This window comes from Myotis brandtii, unplaced genomic scaffold (assembly GCF_000412655.1).
Source record: "Myotis brandtii unplaced genomic scaffold, ASM41265v1 scaffold251, whole genome shotgun sequence".
NCBI lineage: Eukaryota > Metazoa > Chordata > Mammalia > Chiroptera > Vespertilionidae > Myotis > Myotis brandtii.
Window position 1 is genome coordinate 596,409 of NW_005359516.1, and position 22,719 is coordinate 619,127.

The 22,719-nt window shown below is 42.7% G+C and overlaps 1 protein-coding gene across 1 annotated transcript in view; it reads left to right on the forward strand.

Annotated features, from left to right (window-relative positions):
* Positions 1-1,155: 1,155 nt before the first annotated feature.
* The window catches only part of EXOC6B (exocyst complex component 6B), a 524,781-nt gene continuing 503,217 nt past the window's right edge, over positions 1,156-22,719 (forward strand). Inside the window, exon 1 of the mRNA XM_005867756.2 lies at positions 1,156-1,285. The gene's annotated coding sequence lies outside the window, so the exon portion shown is untranslated. The remainder of the gene's footprint in view (positions 1,286-22,719) is intronic.

Here is a 22,719-nt window from a genome sequence, read left to right on the forward strand (position 1 = left end):
AAATTACACTAGGAGAAAATGAGAAATATGCATTTATCTTGTCCTTCAGAAAGCACTCAGTCATCTGTCCCAGCAGAGGGCTCTTTGCTCCCTCCAATTTGGCCACTGTGTCCCTATAAAGAAAGTCACAAGACACCTTTCCTTGTAGATTAGAACTTACTCCCACAACATCTAAAGTAACCTTTAAAATCCTGAAGTTCCCACACTACATAGCCCAGATGAGATAGGGAACAGTCTTCCTTAAAGATGACAGCAGGATAATATGAGTTACTATGACCAATCGGGAAGAACTTATCCATGTGTGCACGCTTTAAGTGTGGGTAGGTGTTTCCTTTCAGTCCTAGAATTATTCTGAACTCTTGAATCAGATAGTCTCTAAGCACCCAATCCCAACACATAAGTACATTTTTTTATGTGTAGCACAATCAGGGATGAGCATGCTTTATAAACCAAGGATTTTGACTCACTCAAATTGTGCACCCAAATTTTTTTTAAAAGAAGAAAACATCCAGAAAAGAACTACCTTGATTTCCTTGTCCACCTTTATCATTCATCTGTAATAACTGAGCACCATATACCAGGGACTCAGTGCCCAACAATCTTTATTAACAGAGTTAACAGAGTTAACCTCTCAGTGTGTGGAGGTACGTACTATTATTATTCCCATTCGAGAGCTGGGGCTCACAGAGGGTTACAGTGACTTGCCCTGCATCACACAGCTAGCCCAATGCTGATTATTAACACAGTTAACCTCTCATTGTGTGGAGGTACATACTATTATTATTTCCATGCGAGAGCTGGGGCTCACAGAGGGGTTAAAGTGACTTGCCCTGCATCACACAGCTAGCCCAATGCTGAGCCAAATGAGGTGTGTATGGCTCACAAGATACTGGTCTTATCATTATGCTATGAGAAGTATTATAATTATTTTATAATGAAAGTACATTTTCCAATTATTGTATGCATATAACAATTAACATGTGCCCTAATTGGTTTGGCTCAGTGGATGGAGTGTCGGCCTGCGGGCTGAAGGGTCCCAGGTTCGATTCCTTTCTAGCTCATCCCTCTCCCTTCCTCTCTGTAAAAAAATCAATAAAAATATATTTTAAAAAAATTAACATGTATGCCTCCCTTGTTCTTTTTGGCCCTAGATTTGACCTGAATCAGGAACCAGAGTCTGGAACACTGTGTTGTGGTATGCCCGCCATAAGGTGGCAGCAGAATCTGAAGCTTTTTCGCTGACATGAAGTCCACGCCCCTTCGTGCTCCGCAAGGATCTGCCCAGGTAGAGTGGGGGTGATCTGCCTCGGCAGCTGGAGACCCCACTGTGAAGGTTGGGAGCCACCCCTGTGGCAGCCCCTCCTACCACTATCATCTCCCAATAGCCAGTTGTCCCAGCCTCTCACAAGCCTCAGAGGGTTTTTTCCCCTCTGTTTTTGGCATTTGAGAGAAATGACTCCAAAGTCTTACAGTCATCTAACAGACCCCTTAGTTAAGGCTTAGTAGGTCTGAACAACGAAGGAGAATAGGAGTCAAGAAATGGGGTTGTGCCTGGCAGGCATGGCTCAGTGGTTGAGCATCAACCTATGAACCAGGAGGTCACGGTTCAATTCCCGGTCAGGGCACATGCCCGGGTTTTGGGCTCGATCCCCAGTGTGGAGCATGCAGGCGGCAACTGATCAATGATTCTCTCTCATCATTGGTGTTTCTAGCTCTCTCTTTCACTCCTTTCCTCTCTGAAATCAATAAATACATATTTTTTTTTAAATGGGGTTGCAGTGGAAGGAGGAGTACCCCAAGGTAAGGAGCCTGCATGAGGTGCAGCTGAGGTGGCTGGAACTTGGACAGTGAGGAAGGAGTGGTGCAAAGTAAGGTAAGGGATCTGTAGGGTTAAAATTCTTGGTCTTTATCATGATAGCAATGGAGAGCAATTCAAGGGTTTAAAACAGATTAGTGGGATAATCTGATTTGTGTTTTAAAAGATAATCTGTCTGTAAAATGATTTGGAGTGTAAGGTTAAGCATGTTATGGCCTAAGTGAGAGATGTTGGTGGCACGAGGGTGGTGGCAGTGGAGATGGAGAGAAGACCTGGGTAGAATTTGGGGGAGAGGAATGAAAGGTGGGTTTGTCATACAAAGATAAGTTAATGTTCCTCTGAAACATGCTCACCCTTCTGTACACACTCACACCAACATTTACTCCATTTTACTCCACCTTCCCCATTCACTTGGTGCTTGGCTAGTTGCATAAATACCAAAAGATACCACAGCCCTGTTCTTCCTCTTCCACTCCTCGGGGGAAAAGTTTTCTCTGCCAGTCATCTCAGAGGGAGAACTGTGGAACTGGGTGGCTTTGGGTAAGAAGATAAACATACAACATTCCCCCTTTATTTGTGATTTTGCTTTCCTTGGTTTCCCATGGTCAAAAGTAGTCAAAAATATTAAGTGGAAAATTCCAGAAATAAACAATTCATGAGTTTTAAATTGTGCATTGTTCTGAGTATGATGAAATCTCTCTGTCCTCCTGGGATGTGAATCATCCCTTTGTCCTGTGTATCCACACTGTACGTTAGTACTGAAGGGGTTCAGGACAGGCCTCCCGAGATGTGCCCCTTTGGCATGTGAATTAGTTTGAGCTGAATGCAATTGAGACCCCGAAGGCTCACGAGAAACTTGCCCATAATAAGCGTTATCATCTGAAATAACATTTTATGACCTATCCATAGGGCAGGACAAACTTCTAATTACTGAATATCTGTTCTTTTTACCCTGGGACGGATCTTCCTCCCCTCTGAAGCCCCAGGCTCCATACCGTATCCTTGGCTCAGAATGTCATATAGATACCATTTTATCTTACTCGGATTCTCTCATGTATGTGGGATTTTCATATGTGCATATGTAATTAAATGTGGTCGTATTCTCTTGTGTTAATCTGTTTCATGTCTATTTGAGTATTAGACCAGCCAAAAGAACCTAGAAGGGCAGAGGAAAGTTTTCTTCATCCCTCACATTAAAATAAGATATTTTGACACACACACACACACACACACACACACACACACACACAGAGACCACATTCATATAACCTTTATTATAACATATTGTTATAATCATTTCATTTTATTAGTTACTATTGTTAATTTCTTAATATGCCTAATTTATAAATTAAATTTTATTGGAAGTATGTATGCATAGGAAAAAACCTAGTATATATAGAGTTTGGTACTATCCACAGTTTCAGACAACCCCTGGGGGTTTTGGAACGTATCCTCCATGGATAAGGGGGGACTTCTGTACAATAGATGATGTGAGATCTCAAGGTGTGGGTCTAGCTCAACAAATCTATGACTTTATCTAGCCAGGCTCTCTCTGAGAACCCTGGAGAAAAGCTGGCCAGCTGTTCCCCTATAGACCAGCTCCCTGTGTCCTGGTCCCTGGAGAAGCTGTGCTGGAGTGCCATGGCGACAGTGGTCATGTGACAGATGTAGGCCCCCACCTCCAAGTCCCGGGGTCCCAGTGCACCACAGTTGGAGGGAGGTTTGGGAGCAAGACCCCTGGGCTTTCATGCAGAGCCTCTTAATTGTCTTAGGGACAGACACAACTGAGATGCAATGTTTTTTAATTACACAAAGTGGATTTAGAAACACTGCTTTTATATTTATTTATTTGTTTGTTTGTTTGTTTGTTTGTTTATTGATTGATTGATTGATTGTTATCCTCACCAGAATATATTTTTGCATTTATTTTTAGAAAGAGTGGAAAGGAGGGGAACAGATAGAGCCAAACATCAATGCGAGAGAGATGCATCTATTAGTTGCCTCCCACATGCACCCCGACCAGGGCCAGGGATTGAGCCTGCAACCCAGGTATGTGCCCTTGACCATAATCAAAGCTGGGTCCCGGCAGTCTGAGGCTAACGTTCTATCCACTGAGCCAAACCGGCTAGGGAGAGTGCAATGTTTTCTGACTTTAGCCCTCCACAAAGAGACGGTCCAGCCCAGCCCCAGTGAAGGCCAGATCCACTGAAGAAGGAGAGGAAGACTAGTGGCTAGCCTCCAGGCAACAGAATCAAAAAAACAACAGGATGGGAATATATCAAAAGGGCACAGGAACCAACCTGAAGGAGCTCCCTGTGGTCAAAGCTGAGACAATTTGAACAATAAAATAATGTAGTATTAGATTACTACCTGAAACATAAAATAAATGTACATGTGTCCATAGTGACAAAACTATATGTTTGAATAAATGAGTAAATGGGTGGCAGGGTGGAGGATTGGGGGGCGGGGGGTGATCTTCCTTTCCTAAGAGTTTCATTGAACATATGCAGATATTTCCTCTTCTAAAAGGCGGAGCTTAGCCCCCCTTCCACACATGAAGGTGGACTTGACTTAGTGTCTGGATTCCAAAGAGTTTGGAAAGGGAAACATAGTACCATTTCAGTGCAGAAACCTGGCAAACACTGCCTTACCCATGAGATCTGGGTGAACATCGCCAGTGATGCTCAGTGGATTTATGTGCCCCCTGCTGTGATGCAATGAGAAGCCATTTCGCCGTGACCGGTTTGGCTCAGTGGATAGAGCATCGGCCTGCAGACCGAAAGGTCCCAGGTTCGATTCTGGTCAAGGGCATGTACCTTGGTTGCAGGCACATCCCCAGTGGGAGGTGTGCAGGAGGCGGCTGACCGATGTTTCTCTCTCATCGATGTTTTTAACTCTCTATCTCTCTCCCTTCCTCTCTGTAAAAAATCAATAAAATATATATTTTTTAAAAAAAGAAGCCATTTCACCTCTGCGGTATTCTTTTCTAGAAATTCATAATTCCAGTCCAGTCATGGGAAGAACATCTGCCAACGTCAGATTGAGTGAGATCTAATAAAATATCTGACCAATATTGTTCCTCAAAATCACCAAGGTCGTGATAACGAGGGAAGCTTGAAAAACTGTCACAGATGGGAGGAGACTAAGAGATATGATGGCTAAATGCAGTGTGGTATTCTAGATTGGATTCTGAAGTAGATAAAGGACATGAATGGAAAAACCCAGTGAAATCTGAATAAAGTCTGGAGCTTAGTTAGTAGAAATGTCCTAGTAGGATATGCTATTTACACATGTGAGAACACCTGTAGAGTAAATTCCTAGAAGTGCAATTGCTAGATTAAAAATATTGGCACTGCCCTGGCTGGTTTAGCTCAGTGGATAGAGCATTGGCCTATGGACTGAAGGGTCAGGTTTGATTCAGGTCAAGGGCACATGCCTGGGTTGCAGGTTTGATCCCCATTAGGGGGCGTGCAAGAGGCAGCCGATCAATGATTCTCTCTCATTGATGTTTCTATCTCTCTCTCCCTCTCCCTCTCTGAAATAAATAAAAACATATTAAAAAAAGAAATACTCTTATCAGCATGAAAAAAAAGAACAGTAAATGATACATATGAACAGCCAGATGAAGAGATATAAAGGGGTTGATCATAAGGGTTCTAACATAGGAGCTTCCATCCCAGGGGAGTTTGGGGTACACCACCCTTCTGGCACATAGATACATTTTAGTTTAGCTCTCCAAACCCCATAGTTCAGGGATTGTATGGAGGCTTCATTACTAGGTATGATTGACTAAATCATTGATCATTGATGACTGAACTCAACTTCTAGCACCTCATCCCTCCCTGTAGGTTGGAGGGTGCAGCTGAAAGCTCCAACCCTCTACACATGGTAGGTCCCCTTGACAACCAGCTCTCATCCTTAGCTTGCCTAGACGCTTTCCAAAAGTCACCTTTTTAATATAATTCAGGTGCAGTTGAAAGAGCTTGTTATTATAACAAGACATCTGTTTCACCTTTATGGCTCAGGAACTAAGGACAAAGGTCCAAGAGTATATCAAAAAATGATCCCATTGCTCTAATCCCATAAGAAATTCCAAGGGTTCTGGGAACTGTGAACCAGGAACCATAGACAAAGACCAAAACATATAATTATTATAAAGTACAATATCACAGGTTTATAATAGTATGCGGTAGGCAGAAGAGTGGCGCCTAACAAGGTCCATGTCCTAATCCAGTGATGGCGAACCTTTTGAGCTCGGCGTGTCAGCATTTTGAAAAACCCTAACTTAACTCTGGTGCCGTGTCACATATAGAAATTTTTTGATATTTGCAACCAAAGTAAAACAAAGACTTATATTTTTGATATTTATTTTATATATTTAAATGCCATTTAACAAAGAAAAATCAACCAAAAAAATGAGTTCGTGTGTCACCTCTGACATGCCTGTCATAGGTTTGCCATCACTGTCCTAATCCCTATGTGACCATGTTACCTAACATGACAATATGGACTTTGCAGATGTGATTAGGGATCTTGATATGGGAGAATGTTCTAGGTGGGCCCAATGTAAGGTGACTTGAAAAGGTCCTTATAAGCAAAAGGGGAATGCAGGAGTGTCAGAGTCAGAGATGTAATGACAAAAGCAGAGGTCGGAGTGATCTAATTGGTGGCTTTGAATATGGAGGGGGCCCCAGGTGAGGAACGCAGTCAGCCTGCAGAAGCTGGAGAGGAGGAAATAGATTCTCCCCTAGATCCACCAGAAGGAATGCAGCACTGCTGACACATCATTTTATTTATTTTTATTTTTTAAAAATATATTTTTATTGATTTCAGAGAGGAAGGGAGAGGGAGAGGGAGATAAAAACATCAATGATGAGAGAGAATCATTGATTGGCTGCCTCCTGCACACCCCCTACTGGGGATTGAGTCCGCAACCCAGGCATGTGCCCTTGACTGGAATCGAACCTGGGACCCTTCAGTCCCCTGGCCGATGCTCTATCCACTGAGCAAAACTGGCTAGGGCTGACACGTCATTTTAGCCCAGTGAGACCCCTTTCAGACTTCTGACATACAGAATTGTGAGATGATACATATGTGCTGTTTCAAGCCACTAAGCTTGTGGCAATTTGTTACAGTAGTAACAGGAAACCAACATGTGGTAGTTGTGGTATAATTTTTATATTTTAGGAAGAAGGCTCCATCACCTCTCCACAGCCTAAACCTCAAAACACTTGCATCTATACCCTACTTCCTATTATAATGGATGAATATCTTGCCCCCATCAAATCCAGTGTTAACTGTTGACTCCCCAAAACACCAACTGGAAATAACCTGTTTGTCAAGTTAAGCTTACTTTGTTAGATTCACTGTAATAAAAGAGAATAGCACTTGCTGAATCTTAGTAGGGAAGTAAGGACAGGATATTTACAGAGTTTTAGGGCCCAGGTTGGGTGACCTTAAAGTGGGTCTTGCAAGGAGGAGAACTGGTGAGGACTGAACAGAGTATGTAACAGCTTTGGAATGGTGGGCATGAAGGGGCCTTTAGTGAAGGGAATGTCTTGAAGGAGACTTTAAAAACATTTTTTTTTATTATTGATTTAAGAGAGGGAGAGAGAGAGAGAGAGATAGAAACATCAGTGATGAGAAAGAATCACTGATCGCCTGCCGCACGCCCCAGACTGGGGATCGAGCCTGCAACCTGAGCATATGTCCTTACCGGGAATCGAACCGAGACCTCCTGGTTCATAGGTCAACGCTCAACCACTGAGCTACGCCAGCTGTACTTGAAGGAGTCTTGATGAACAAGTCATTTTAGTTGGTTCAGCCTTACCTCCCAAGAACAAGTATTTCCTGGAGCAATCAGCTAAGTTACTTTTACTTGATTTCAAGATTGTTTAATACAAGGACAAGAAAGTATACCCAGTCCCAGTATTGTTAAGTATAGGAACAAGGCATTATGTTGGCATCAGTGTTCACCAAAAACTCCACTAGTGGTCTGGATCTCATTCCTTCTCTCTCTCTTTTAAAAAATATGTTTTTATTGATTTCAGGGAGGAAGGGAGAGGGAAAGATAGATACATCAATGATGAAAGAGAATCACCGATCGGCTGCCTCTTTCATGCCCCACACTGGGGATTGAGCCTGCAACCTGGGCATGGGCCCTGACCAGGAATTGAACTATGACCTCATGGTTCATAGGTTGACACTCAACCCCTGAGCCACACCAGCCGTGCTGGCCTATTTCTTCTCTTTACTCAAAGTCTTTAGTCTTATAACATTGCCTCTCTCCTTCTCTACTAGATCATTCCCATCTTGGGGGGCGGGGGGGGGGAAATCTCCCCACAGACATTTTTGACATCTGTCCCATTTCTGTTTCCCTTTATTAAAAAACTCGTTACAGAGTTGTCTATGGGTATGATGTTGACCTCTTCACCTGCCTTTCCAGATGCTCTCCCTCCTTTCTTCTCTATGCTCCCACCACATCAGCCTTCCATAGGCTTCTGGAACCTCCTAATGCAGTGGTTCTCAACCTTCCTAATGCCGTGACCCTTTAATACAGTTCATCACGTTGTGGTGACCCCCAACCATAAAATTATTTTCGTTGCTTCATAACTGTAATTTTGCTACTGTTATGATTTGTCGTGTAAATATCTGATATGCAAGATGTATTTTCATTGTTACAAATTGAACATAATTAAAGCATAGTGATTAATTACAAAAACAATATGTAATTATATATGTGTTTTCCGATGGTCTAGGTATACCTTGTGAAAGGGTCGTTCAACCCCCAAAGGGGTCACAACCCACAGGTTGAGAACCACTGTCCTAATGTGTTCTGTGTTAGGCCTTTGCACTATCTGTACCTTTTGCCTGTATAGCTTGTCCCTCACCCACCATCTTTACATGGCTGGCTTCTTATCTTTCAGAGCCCAGCTTCAATGTCACTTCCTCATTGAGACCTCTAACCATCAATCTAGAAATGACCTGTGCAGGCTTTATTATGTTACTCCACTTAAAATATTTGTTATAATTGTGGCAAAATATACATAACACAAACTTGACCATTTTAACCTGTAGCATTCAGTGGCGTGAAGCTCATTCATATTATTGTGCAACCATGGCCACCATCCAGCTCCAGAACTTTTCCATCTTCCCAAACCTGAACTTTGCATCTATTAAACCATAGCTCATCATTTCCCTTGTACCCCAAGCCCCTGCAACCACTGTTTAATTTCTGTCTCTATGAATTTGCCTAGTCTAGGGACTTCATAGAAATAGGATCATGTGTGGGGGGCCACTGGCAAGCACAACGGGGCGTTCTTAAAAATATTGTCAACTGAACCCAGGGCACAGGTAGAGCCACACCCTGGAGGCGGTCCTAACCGAGAGTCAAGGATGCCACTCAGTCTGACCTTTCCAGCCCAGGTGCTAAAGGGGTGGATCCCATTATGTTGCCAGGAACTCAAGGCCCACCCAGATGTGATGTAACTTCCCGTTACTTTGAGTATATATTAAACTTACTTCCGGTGTTGGGGGCTCTGTTCATCTATCAGAAGGCAGATGCCACATCCAGGCCCAGCTTTTCCTCTATTTCTGTCTCAGTCTTGTTTTTTTTTTCATTCTTCCTTAACCCTCGTCGTGTTCTAATCAATATTCATGAACCCCCCCCCCTTCTCTCTTTCAGCGCTGGTCGCGGGAAGAGAGCAGGTACCCCCATAATCATGCAATTATTGTCCTCTTGTGTCTAGTTTGTTTCAGTTAGCATAATGTAGTCAAGCTTCAACCATGTTGTAGCATGTGTCAGAATTCCATTTTTAAGGCTGAATAATATTCATAGACATAATGTATATAGAGAAACAGATTAAACAAAATATTAATCTGAGCCAGGAGAGTAAGAAGCTAGGAAAATTCCTTGGCAGGTGGAATGGGGAAACTAAGACAGAGCTGAAAGAACTGGCTGAGCAGTTTACAGCCAGATGCAGAAGGTCACCAGGTGGAAAGCCCCCGGGGCCTAGCAGTGGGCAAAACTGGTGCTGGACCTCACCCCCAGGGTGCCTTTCCTTCCTTAGCATATCCCTGGTCATGAGGTTTAGATCCCCTGACCTTTCCACCTTAGAGATAACATCTAGGCCTCAGTTATATTTCAGCTCCAGGCCCAGAAAAGCAGCAAAACCAGACTAGTGACCCTAGGACCAGCTGCAGTGACTAATGACCCCCTGGAAGGATACCCCTGGAAAAGCTGATGAATATTCATTCTATTGAGACCCTCCCTGGGACCTCCCTGAAATCCCTGTCTTGGAAAGCAGACAAAACCCCTCAAGTCAGAGAAGCCAGCATGGGCTCTCTCTGGAGCATGCTCATTCCTGATGTCAGGTGTGCATGTTTTACTTTTTCTCTCTTAAACTCTAAGGGTCCCCATGAGACTTGCAACCAGGGGAGCAATGGGCAGCAGCAGCTTGTTCTGGGCTAACCACCTGAACCTGTCTCCAACGCCTTCTTTTCTCTGACTTTCCAGTGAGCTGACAGCAGCTCAGGGTGGCTCACTTCTTTCCTATAACATTTCCAGTGAGCCAAAGCAGCCCACCCAGGCTCTCTGTTGCTTCTTATACCCTAGGTCAGTGGTCGGCAAACTCATTAGTCAACAGAGTCAAATATCAACAGTACAACGATTGAAATTTCTTTTGAGAGCCAAGTTTTTTGAACTTAAACTATATAGGTAGGTACATTGTTATTAACTTAATTAGGGTACTCCTAAGGCTTAGGAAGAGCCACACTCAAGGGGCCGAGGAGCCAGCCGCATGTGACTCGAGAGCCTCAGTTTGCCGACCACTGCCCTAGGTCAGTGATTCTCAACCTTGGCTGCACATTAGAATCACCTGGGAATCTTTTTAAAATCCTGACTTCTGGGCCTCATCCTCCGGAAATTCTGTTTCTTTGTTATGGGGTGAGGCCACAACATTAGTAACAAAGAAACAGAATTTCCAGAGGATGAGGCTCAGAAATCAGGATTTTAAAAAGATTCCCAGGTGATTCTAATGTGCAGCCAAGGTTGAGAACCACTGCCCTACGTCTTTCCTTGTTTCACTGTCCCCAGCTTTTTTTTCTTTAAGGTTTTTTTGTTATATATATATATTTTATTTCAAAGAGGAAGGGAGAGGAAGAGAGAGATAAAAACATCAATGATGAGAGAGAATCATTGACTGGCTGCCTCCTACACGCCCCCTACTGGGGGATTGATCCTGCAACCCAGGCATATGGCCTGATGGGAAATCAAACCATGACCTCCTGGTTCATAGGTTGACGCTCAACTACTGAGCCATGCCAGCTGGGACTAATTAATATTTTTATTTATTAAATTGATTGGGGTGACATTGGTCAACATGAATATATAGGTTTCAGGTGTGGGTTTCTATGTTACAAGATATGTATATTGCACTGTGTGTCCATCACCCAGACTCAAATCTTCTCCTGTCACCTTGAGATGGCTTTTTTATAAGTAGCAGAGACTGGAAAGTTTAAAACCCAAAACTTCAAGATTGAAGCCATTTCACGTTTCCAGCCATTTTAAAGTGGAACGGACCTGTGACAGGCAGATCCTGGAAAGGTTGACAAGTTGTCCTAATTTCCGATTGCTCATCTTCTCCCTTTTCCAGTCTGACAAGATCACTGGGGAGATTTTTTTTTTTAATTCCCTGTGTTTCCTGATTTATATGGGTGTGTCAGAGGTTCCAGGCAGTGTTTATATAGAGCAAAACACTGAATATAGCTTACAATCTTGGGGGACAGGTACGTTACGATGAGAGACCTGGAAAGAGACTTCTGGGCAAAGGAAAGGACCCCTAAAATCATGATTACAGAATTTGTCTCAGGCAGGGGCATGGGCAAGGTCTGAGTTCCTTACTAAGCTCCATGGAAACAAGGGTGATGTCAGTGTGATTGTGGTCTCAGGGGCCTGGCAGGGCAGGAGGCTGACATCACCGCCCAGGGGACAGTGAGCTCAGACTCTTGGGAGGCTTCCTCATGGCCCCCAAAGATGCTGGAGCAGCAAACATGACTGAGAGAGTCCTGGGGGTCAGCTGCTTTCATCTGCTGTTCAATCATTCTTTCACTCTTCTGCCAGCACAGAATCCTGCCTCAGCACAGTGGAGGGAGACAGAAGAAAGAGCGCTGATGCTCTGCCCCCAGGAGACTTTAGGACTTCTGGGAGACATATTTCTTCCCCTAAGAGAGCCAGCTGCTGGCACAGGCCCCTGCCCCCACGGAGCTCATGGTGTAAGTGGAGAGGCAGACTTGAAAACTAATGAAAGCAATAAAAGAAAGTGTTTGAGCTTTGAGGTTAGGCCTGGCTACGAACCTCAGTCTGTCACTTAGCTATTAGCCATCTGATTGTGGACATGCTATCTAACCACACTGGGCCTCAGTTTTTTCATCAATGAAATGGAGACAACACTTCCTGTCTCACAGCAGGATGACTGTGAAGATTAAATGAGAGAAATCATGTTAGGTTCCTGGAACCCAGCAGGCTTTTACTAAGTGGTAATTGTTATTATTGCTACTACTCAAGGTCACACAGTGTGATAGGGACAATGTAGAATCATCCTATCTAATAAAAGAGTAGCATGGAAATTAACCGTCACTTCGTCACTCCATCACTCCGTCACAAAGATGGTGGCACCCAGTCCCCTCAGCCCCGCTGCTGAAGTGTCAAGGCCTGTCACCACTTGGGCGGGCTGATGCAGCCTCTCTGCTCTGCCACTGCCGCTGCAGTGTGCGGGCCTGTGGACCCAGCCAGGGGCCGCGGGGCCAAGCAGCGAGGCACAACCCACCCACTCCTGTGGGCCGATTGTGGCAGTGTGGATGGGACCGGGGCGAGCAGGAAGGCATGATCTGCCCACTCCGGCAGGCCGATGCAGCCTCACCTCTCTGTCGCTCTGCCGCCGCCACCTCCACAGCTGCAGTGTTCGGACCCAGGCCCCCAGCCTGCCCTGGGCTCCGCTCAAGGAGAGGCTGGGAGCCTGGGGTTTACTAAACTTTACTGGAGCTGCTCCCCACACCCCAGCCCCTGCCCCAGAACCACACTGCTGACCCGCCCCTCCGGCGGGCCGATGCAGCCTCGCCGCTCTGCCGCCACCACCATGGCTGCCGCTGCAGTGTCTGGGCTGTCAGCCCCTCCATGAGACTGAATGCTGCGTCCAGGGGGCACACGCAAGTGGGTGGGGACTTGACTCTGGGTCTTCTGGTGCAGGGGGACTTGATGCTATGTCCCTGTTTGTGCTGGCCAGCTGGTGGACATCCCCCGAGGGGTCCCAGACTGTGAGAGGGCACAGACCGGGCTGAGGGACCCCCATGAGCACACACATTTTTGTGCACCGGGCCACTAGTCTATATAATAAAAGGGTAATATGCAAATTGACCCTAACAGCAGAACTACTGGTCGCTATGATGTGCACTGACCACCAGGGGGCAGACGCTCAACGCAGGAGCTGCCCCCTGGTGGTCAGTACGCTTCCACAGGGGGAGCTCTGCTCAACCACAAGCCGGGCTGAAGGCTGCAAGCACAGCAGCGATGGTGGGAGCCTCTCCCACCTCCTTGGCAGTGCTAAGGACGTCTGACTGCAGCTTAGGCCCAATCCCCTGGGGAGCGGGCCTAAGCAGGCAGGTGGACATCCCCTGAGGGCTCCTGGGCTGCCAGAGGTCGCAGGCTGGGCTGAGGGACCCCTTTCCCCAAAAGTGCACAAATTTTTGTGCACTGGGCCTCTAGTGTATTAATAATACAAGATAGAGATGTTGACAAAGGACTCATTGATTGCCTGTGTTAGGAAGGGAAGGCTTGCCTTCACAAAGGAAGGTCACACAAGCTGGATCTTGAAGAATGATTTCACGAAGTAAGCAAGGAGGAGGAAGGTAGGAAGGGTATTTATATAGAAGGAAGAGAATAGCATCACTAAAGACTAAAAAAAGGGACAAGCAGTTAAGTTCAGTTTATTTCGTGCTTTCTGTTCTGAGTCCTTTGCTAAAGTGCTGGGGACGACAGGTGAATAATAGTATTAACATTAACACTTACTTTAAGTACTTTGAATCTATTAATTTAATTTAACCCTATGAGGTAGTACTATTATTATATTCATAATATGGATAAAGAAACTGAGACATAGAGAAATAAAATAATTTGCCAATCACACAGCTAGAAATTGGTAGAGTCAAGATTTTAATTTATATTGTCTGACTTTAGAGCGTTCCAATTACTCTGCTATAAGAGACTGAGCTTTCCAGAGGGGAAGATAGTGGTAAAATTGTGTGGTAAATCTTGGGACAGATGTGTACACAGGAGGCTGAGAGCTCAAGTGGAAGAATGAGATCATATAGCAAAGACTCCCCATGGGAGAGGGTGACTCTGGACTTAAGTCTTGAAGAACGAGTGTATTGAGGCAAAAGCTGCCTGGATGGGAAAGGTCTGCAAGAGAAAGACGTCCTCTGCAGCATGAGGGAATCACTCAGCACAGGAAAGCGGGGTTTCTGCCTTCTGCCTCTAACTCCAGAGCCCCCAACCCTGGCCTCGGCTCACACAGCTCCAGTCCACTCTGCTCTCCCTCTGCCAGAGCCCAAGGTCAGTAACTGTGGATGTCTGGTCCAGAAATCTCCCCAAGGGTATGTCGTTAAAGAGCTCCGGAGCCAGGATCTGAACCAAGCAGGAGGCAGAAGAACATTCAAACACACACGGGAGGAAACAGTGTAAAGAACAGGGTGGACATAAAGTTGATAATCCATTCCTTGAAAATTGGAATGATGCAGCCACAGTTAAGAAATGCTAAAAGCCACAAAAAGAATTTGGAAGAGTCAAAGCTCCCCAAAGCTCCCCATAGTCCTGCTGACACATGGATTTCAGCCCAGTAAAATGGATTTTGGACCTCCAGAACTGTGAGTAAATGAATTTGTTGGTTTAAGCCACCATTTTTGTGGTAATTTGTTGCAACAGCCCAAGGAGGTTAATAAAACCACCATACTTAAAAAAAAAAAAAAGTGTTGTGCTAGGTGGAATGAACAACATTAGCAAGAATGGAGATAAGTAGATTGATTATAATAGTCCTGGTGTTAGGTGCAAGAACCCAAATTAAGTAGGGCAGAGATAGATGGGTTAAAGAGGAGTGGCCTATTGGATATAGGATATAAGGGAAAACAAGGAATCTAGAATAATTTTTGAGTTTCTGTGAGCATCTAGTGCCATTAACTGAAATGGATTTGAGAAAGGAGAGAGTATAAAATCAATTTTGAACATAATGAGTTTAAGGTACCTGGGAGATATTTAAGAGGAGATATCCATTCAACAATAATAGTTGGAAACTTCATTGTCTTCAGTAATGGATAGAACAACTAGGAACAAGGGAATAGAAGACTTGAACAACAGCAAAATACACATTCCTCTCAAGTGCACAAGCAACACTTGAGATAGATATGATAGACCATATTTATACATTTAAAAGGATTGAAATAAATAAAATATGTTTTCTGTACCACAATGGAATTAAATTAGAAATCAATAGAGAAATTTGGAAATTCACAAGTATGTGAAAATTAAACAACATAATCTTAATAATCCGTGGGTCAAAAATCATAAGGGAAATTAGAAAATATTTCAAGATGAATAGAAATGAAAGCACAACTTGCCAAAACTTATGGGATGCACTAAAATATCACTACAAGAGGGAAATTTCTAGCTACAAATGCCTGTATTAGAAATGAAGAAAGTTCTCAAATAAATAACCTAAACTTCCATCTTAAGAAACTAGAAAAAAGAGAAAGAGCAAACTAAACCTAAAAGAGATGAAAGGGAGGAAATAATAAAGATTAAGGAAGAAATAAATAAAAAAGATAATAGAGCCCAGCTAATATGGCTCAGTGGATGAGTGTTGACCCATGAAGCAGGAAGTCTAGGTTTGATGCCCCCTCTGGGCATGTGCCCAGGTTGAAGGCTCCATCCCCAGTGTGGGGCATGTAGGAGGCAGCTGATCAATGATTCTCTAGTTAGGGATATTTCTAACTCCTTCCCTTTCCCTGAAACCAATAAAAAGTATTTAAAAAAAAGATAATAGAAAAACAATTGATTCAACCAACAAACCAAAAGTTGACTCTTTGAAACATCAACAAAAATGGAAAAACTTTTAGCTAGACTGACCCAAAAAACAAAGAGAAGACCCAAACAAAAGAAAATAAAGTACTTAAGAATAAATTTAGTAGAAAAAAAAAGAATACATTTAGTAACATAGAAAAATATCCCATGTTCATGGGTTGGAAAGTTTGTTAAGGTAATAATACTCCCTAAATTAAACTATATCCCAATCAAAAGCCTAACTGGAATTTTTTCCTGCAGAAATTGATGAGGTTATCTTAAAATTCAATTGGAAATATATGAACAACTCTGAAAAAGAACAGAGTTAGAGGATTTACCCTTCATAATATAAAAACTTAATACAAAGATTTAATCAAGATAGTGCTGTACTGTCGTAAGACTAGATATAAGGCTCAATAGAATATACTTGAATGTCTAGAAATAAGTTTTTACTTTTATGGTTAATTTATTTAAAAATATTTTTATTGGTTTTAGAGAGGAAGGGAGAAGGAGAGAGAGATAGAAATATCAATGATGAGAGAGAATTATTGATTGGCTGCCTCCTACATGCCCCTCCTATATGCCCCTCCTACGTGGAATAAAATGAGATCACTCAGGGAGACATTGTGAAGTGGCTAGAAAAGGAGGTTGAGAAGAGGACCAACTAAGTAGACAGAGTAAAAAAAATGGTGAAGAAAGTTAAGAAGATATAAGCATGGGAGGAGTGATCCAGGATAGTTACCTGTCCCAGAAGCTAAGGGAAGAGAAACTTTTATGAGAGAAGGTAGAGTGTACTAGATAGCTATTGTTACAATAAAGCCTATCAGCCCAAAAGGCAATGGCTTATAACAAAAAGTATTTAGTTCTCATTTTGGAGTTTGTGGTCAGCTGGGGCGGAGGGTCTCTGCTTCAGGCTGTAGTTTGTAGAGTGGTTAGGTAGCTCTGCCCCATATCTTTCATTTTTACTGGACCAGTGGGCTTTGTTAGGCATATTTTTCTGATGGTGATGCCAGAAAGGCAAAAGAGTAAGCCCAATCTGATATGTACACTTCAGATCTCTGATATGGCTGAACCCAAAGTCAAGGGTCAGGGAAGTGCACTCTACTTGTTGTGGGAGGAACTGCAAAGTCACATGGAAAAGTGAAGAGCTGGGAAAAATAATGCAATGAACTATATACAGGTAGTCAGCTAGGCCTGCTCACTAACATTTTGTGAAGACTTGGGATAAAGGTATGAAAGGAGGACCACTCCCTTTCTCTTTCTGTTACCTGTCTCCATTCAGTGTTTGGGGGCAACACTTGTCAAGTAATGGATAGAGATCAGGTAAATGATGACTGCAACATGCCTTTGGATTTGTTAGTTAGAAAGCTTAAGATCACCTGTGAAAAGCTGTTTCTCAGAAGTTAAGACATTTAAGGAACAAGTGGTAGGTAAAGAGAAAGTGAGTGTAAAATACATTTCCAAATAATGAAGGGAATGGAGAGAACTGGAATAGCTCAGAGAAGCAAGGTTGAGAAGAGAGATTTAAAAAAATTTTAATTTCCCCCCCAACTTTATTGAGATATAATTGATATATTACAATGTATCAGTTTAAGATATACAAACTGAAGATTTGGTTCAGTTATATATTGCAAAAACAATGACCACTATAGCTTTAACTAACACCTCCATTATGTCACATATTTACATTTTTTTGTGTGTGTGGTGAGAACATTTAAGATCTACTGTAATAGCAACTCTCACGTATAAAATACAGCATTATTAGTTGAAATGACCATGCTGTATATCCCCAGAATTTACTCATAACTGGAAGTTTGTACCCTTTAACCAACATCTCCCCATTTCTTCCATCCCCCAATCCTCTGGTAACCACCACTCTACTGTTTCTATGAGTTTGGCCGTTTTAGATTCCATTAGAAGTGATATCATACAGTGTGTCTTTCTCTGACTGACTTTTTTCACTTACCATAATGCCCTCAATTTTAATCCATGTTATTGCAAATGCCAGGATTTCCTTCTTTCCCCTGGCTGAATAATATTCCTCTATCTATCTATCTATCTATCTATCTATCTATCATCTAATATCTTCTTTATCCATTTATCTGTTGTTGGATACTTAGGTTGTTTCCATGTCTTGGCTATTGTGAATAATGCTTCAATCAACATGGGAGTACAGATAATTTCTTTGAGTTCCTATTTTCATTTCCTTTGGATAAATACCCAGAAGTGGGATTGCTGGATTATGTGGTAGTTTTGTTTTTAATTTTTTGAGGAACCTCTACACCATTTTTCATAGTGGCTGCACCAATTTATTATCCCACAAACTGTGCACAAACTTCCCTTGTCTCCACATCCTTGCCAATTATTTTGTCTTTGATAAGACACATCATTTGTCTTTTTTAAAAAACATATATTTTATTGATTTCAGAGAAGAAGAGAGAGGGAGAGAGAGATAGAAACATCAATGATGAAAGAATTATTGGTTGGCTGCCTCCTGCACGCCCCCCACTGGGGATGTAGCCCACAACCCAGGAATGTGCCCTTGACCGGAATCAAACCGGGGACCCTTCAGTCCACAGGCGGATACTCTATCCACTGAGCTGAACCAGCTAGGGTTCATTTGTCTTTTTGATGATAGCCATTCTAACAGGTATGAAGTTATATCTCATTGTGGTTTTGATTTGCGTTTCTTTGATGATTGCTGATATTTAACATTTTTTATGTGCCTGTTGGCTATTTTTACTGACTAAGATAAAGCAAAGAAGGAAAGACTGAACCTGTAAGAGGGAAGAGAGATAATTGTGTGAACTTTTCCCAGGGGAGAAGTTGACTTTGGAAAGTGATAGAGATCCCCATTCTTACATAGGAGATGCCAAGGAGTTGGATGAAAAGATGGTAAAGGGAGGGAAAATAAGGTTTTAATAATAGATGGTGGTCCTTCGAATGTGAAGGTATCTTCTAGGAGTGAGAAGGATGGGAGCAGGGTTGGGATCTTAAGTAGAGAGCAAAGGATTGCACATGGATGCTGTGAGAAGGAACAGAAGTCAAAGAATGGGTCAGCAGCCCTCAGGGCTCAAATGATATTGAGCAACTCAAATGTGCCCTGGAGCTAGTTGCTATGGTCACAGTCTTCTTTCTCCATTACAATAGAAGGGGGAGGAATTGTCAATATGGGTGTGGTGAAGGTCAAGATGTAAAAGGATTCTAAAGAGTAGGGAAGGCTTAGTCACATTGATGACTCATAGGAGTACACGTGGTGGATAGCAGCTAACATTTATTCTGCCAACTTCTGTGCTTACATTAGTTATTTCTAATTCTTATAGCTGCCTAAGGCATCTATAATAATAAAAGCATAATATGCTAATTAGACCAGACAGCCGAATGACCTTCCGGATGTCCCTCCCGACGAAGCTGCGGTGGCAGAGGCTGAGGCAGAGGCTGTTAGAAGCGATCAGGCAGACAGGCAGTCAAGCAGTTAGGGGTGATCAGGCAGGCAGGCAGAGGGGTTAGGGGCAATCAGGCAGGCAGACAGGTGAGTGGATAGGAGCCAGCGAGAGGGTGCAGGTCGGGCTGAGGGATCCCTTCCACCTCCTGTGCATGAATTTCATGCACCGGGCCTCTAGTATATTATAAACACTATTTTATACATAAGAAAACTGCAGCTTAAGGAAGCCACATAACACCCAAATTACCCTACTGATGAATGGAAAAGCCAGGAATCAAACTCAAATCTCTCTGAATTGGAAACTTGGCTGGAAAAAAAAAAATCCAACATAAAAGGGAAAAGGTGCCAATAGATTACATAGAATAATGTGTGGTTCCCAGAGAAATTAGGCAGATGAACTGGTGTATGGAAAAAGGCAGAGAGAGGAATGTCAGAGTTTGTGGTCTTCTGGGTAAGGCAGAATGGTAGGGAAAAAGTGTGGCCATGAATGAAGGTATTACCTGTGTGGAATGAGGAACATGGCTGGGGTAGTTGGGATACATGAGGTCAGGTGTTGGGTGGATTATCCAGGTTGATGTTGAAGTGCTTCAGGATGATGACAGAGAATGAAGTGGAGAGGAAATAACTGTGAGCCAAGTGGGGAAGTTTCTGAGGAATATGAGCATTAGCAGATGGCCACAGCACAACCTGATGACCTAGATTTCAAAGGGGAGTTGAGAAATTTGGGTTTTGGAATAACAGTTTAGAAGTTGCCATGGTGGGAATATTGAGAATGTTGACAATGTAAATCAGGGGTGGGGAACGTCCAGCCCCCGCGGGTTGTATAAGGCCCACAAAGTCATTTGGTCTGGCACTGCCAAGGCATTAGGGGTGAGTTAATTACATGTTTGATCAAATATAGCAGGCTGATTTTTAAGTAGATAATTTTGTGTGGCCCGAGAATGATGTGATAAATATCCAAATGGCCCTTGGCAGAGAAAAGGTTCCCCACCCCTGCTGTGAATCTACGGATGCAGGAAAAGAGAAAAGAACTTCATTTAAAGTAAGTGGAAAGGCACCCTAACCGGTTTGGCTCAGTGGATAGGGCATCGGCCTGCGGACTCAAGGGTCCCAGGTTCAATTCCGGTCAAGGGCATATGCCTTGGTTGTGGGCACATACCCAGTAGGGAGTGTGCAGGAGGCAGCTGACCGATGTTTCTCTCTCATCGGTGTTTCTAACTCTCTATCCCTCTCCCGTCCTCTCTGTAAAAAATCAATAAAGTATATTTTAAAAAAAATAATAAAATAAATAAATAAAGTAAGTGGAAAGAGGTAGGTTTGAGATGAGGTCTTCAAAACAATTTGGAAGGGGTCTGAGAAGTGATATAATAAATTATACTAATGTAGAAGCAGATGTTTAGAGGCAGAATGATTAGCTGAAGCTCACACTATAAATTGGCAATGGAGGGTATGGGTGGGGCAGTATGGCCCAATGATCAGGAAATGGGCCTTGGGATCAGATGGACCTGGGTTTGAATACCAGCTTCATCATTTACTAGCTGTGAGACTTGAGGTATTACCAATTCTCTTAGCATTCTCATCTGTGAAATGAGATACTTAGTATTTGTTGCAAATGATGGTTGTAAGGATTTAATGCTGTATGTGAAGTGCTTACTTTGTGTGTTGTGCCTGGCACACAGGAAGTGCTCAACATTTTAACTACTCATGCTGGACCAGCATGAAAGGCAGCCTGACTCCAAGCCGAGTGCTTTCTCGGTCCATTCCACACTGACCTTATTTACAGTTTTTGTATTTAGAAGGCGGGCCACCTTCACTGGGGCTTTCCTATTGGAGTTACTCCAGACTCACACACACTTGTTGGTAACATGTGAGATCTCTGGCCTCTGTGGGGCTCAAAAGAACTGCTGAAAGTAGCAGAAGCTAGTTTAACCACTTCTCTATGTATCTGATCTACACATCCATCTGCTTCTTGACTTGGACAGAACGCTTTTTGCTGATTGAGATGCTAAAATGGGTAACTGAAGGGACCCTCTGCCATGTATTTCAAGAGATCTTCATAAATATGAAAGGCCCCATACTCTCTGTACCCTTCCTACATCCATCTGAAATGGTTTAAACATAAGTAATGAAATAAAATGAGGACAACCAGAGATGATCTAGACACAGACAGGTTTAGCAACTTGCTCACTACCTGGCAAACCAGGACTTGTAACCCAGTCTCTTCACTATTGGTTTGTTTATTTTTAAAATTTATTTTTAATTAATACCGACTCAATACTTTTATTGAGAAAGTAATACATGCACAAAAGAAAGAATTCCAAAATAAATACATAATTTAAAACTACCTTCTTTCGGAGTGGGGGAGCAATTGGGAGGGGGGGGGGTAAGGACACATATGTAATACCTTAATCAATAAAGAAATTAAAACAAAACAAAACAAAAAAAGAAACTGCCTTCTTCCTACTTCAGGCCCCTTGCTTCCAATCCCTCTCCTTACTGCCACTACTGTTAGCCTCCTGGGTATCCTTTCAGAAATATTTGATGTATTTATAATATTTTATATATATGTAAGCATGTAATATTTACTCTTTTAATAAAACAAATGAAGACGTACTATTTCATGCCTTGCTTTTTCACTTAACACTACAATTTGAAGACAGTTTCATATCTGAATATAGAGTCTTTTCTCTTTCTCTTCAATGATTGCATAATAATCCATAGTATGGCTATAGTACAAATTATTTAGCCTCAACTTCTAGTTTAATTCTTACATGCCTTTTGTTGTTGTTGTTGTTGCTGTTGTTGTTGATGGCAACACAATTCTCCCAGTGACTCTGCTTCAAACCTCAGAGTAATATCCAAGGGCCTCCTTTCCCATATCTAACAACTCATGCCAATTCTGCTTCTAAATGTATTTCCTATTTGTCCATTCTTTTTCATTTTCATTGCCACTTCCTGGTTTAGGCTTTAACATTTTGTATAACATTTCCCTGCCGGCAGACTTTCTATTTCTGCTCACATTGCACACTTGCTTTTGATCAAATTTCTTAATGCCAAGGTTCTGATTGTGTCACTATTTTTCTTCTTCTTCTTTTTTTTTTTGTGTGTGTGAGCATTTCAGTGATTTTTATTTGGAATTGAACTACATAAGTATCCTCAATTTTCAACATCTATTTTATAAATCCAGAAATCACTGAAAATTATAGGAATAGGAAAATATTATTTTAGTACCAAATATTATTTTGGTTTTCTTTCTCTCTCTCTCCCTTCCTTCCTTCCTTCCTTCCTTCCTTCCTTCCTTCCTTCCTTCCTTCCTTCCTTCCTTCCTTCCTTCCCCTCCCTCCCTCCCTC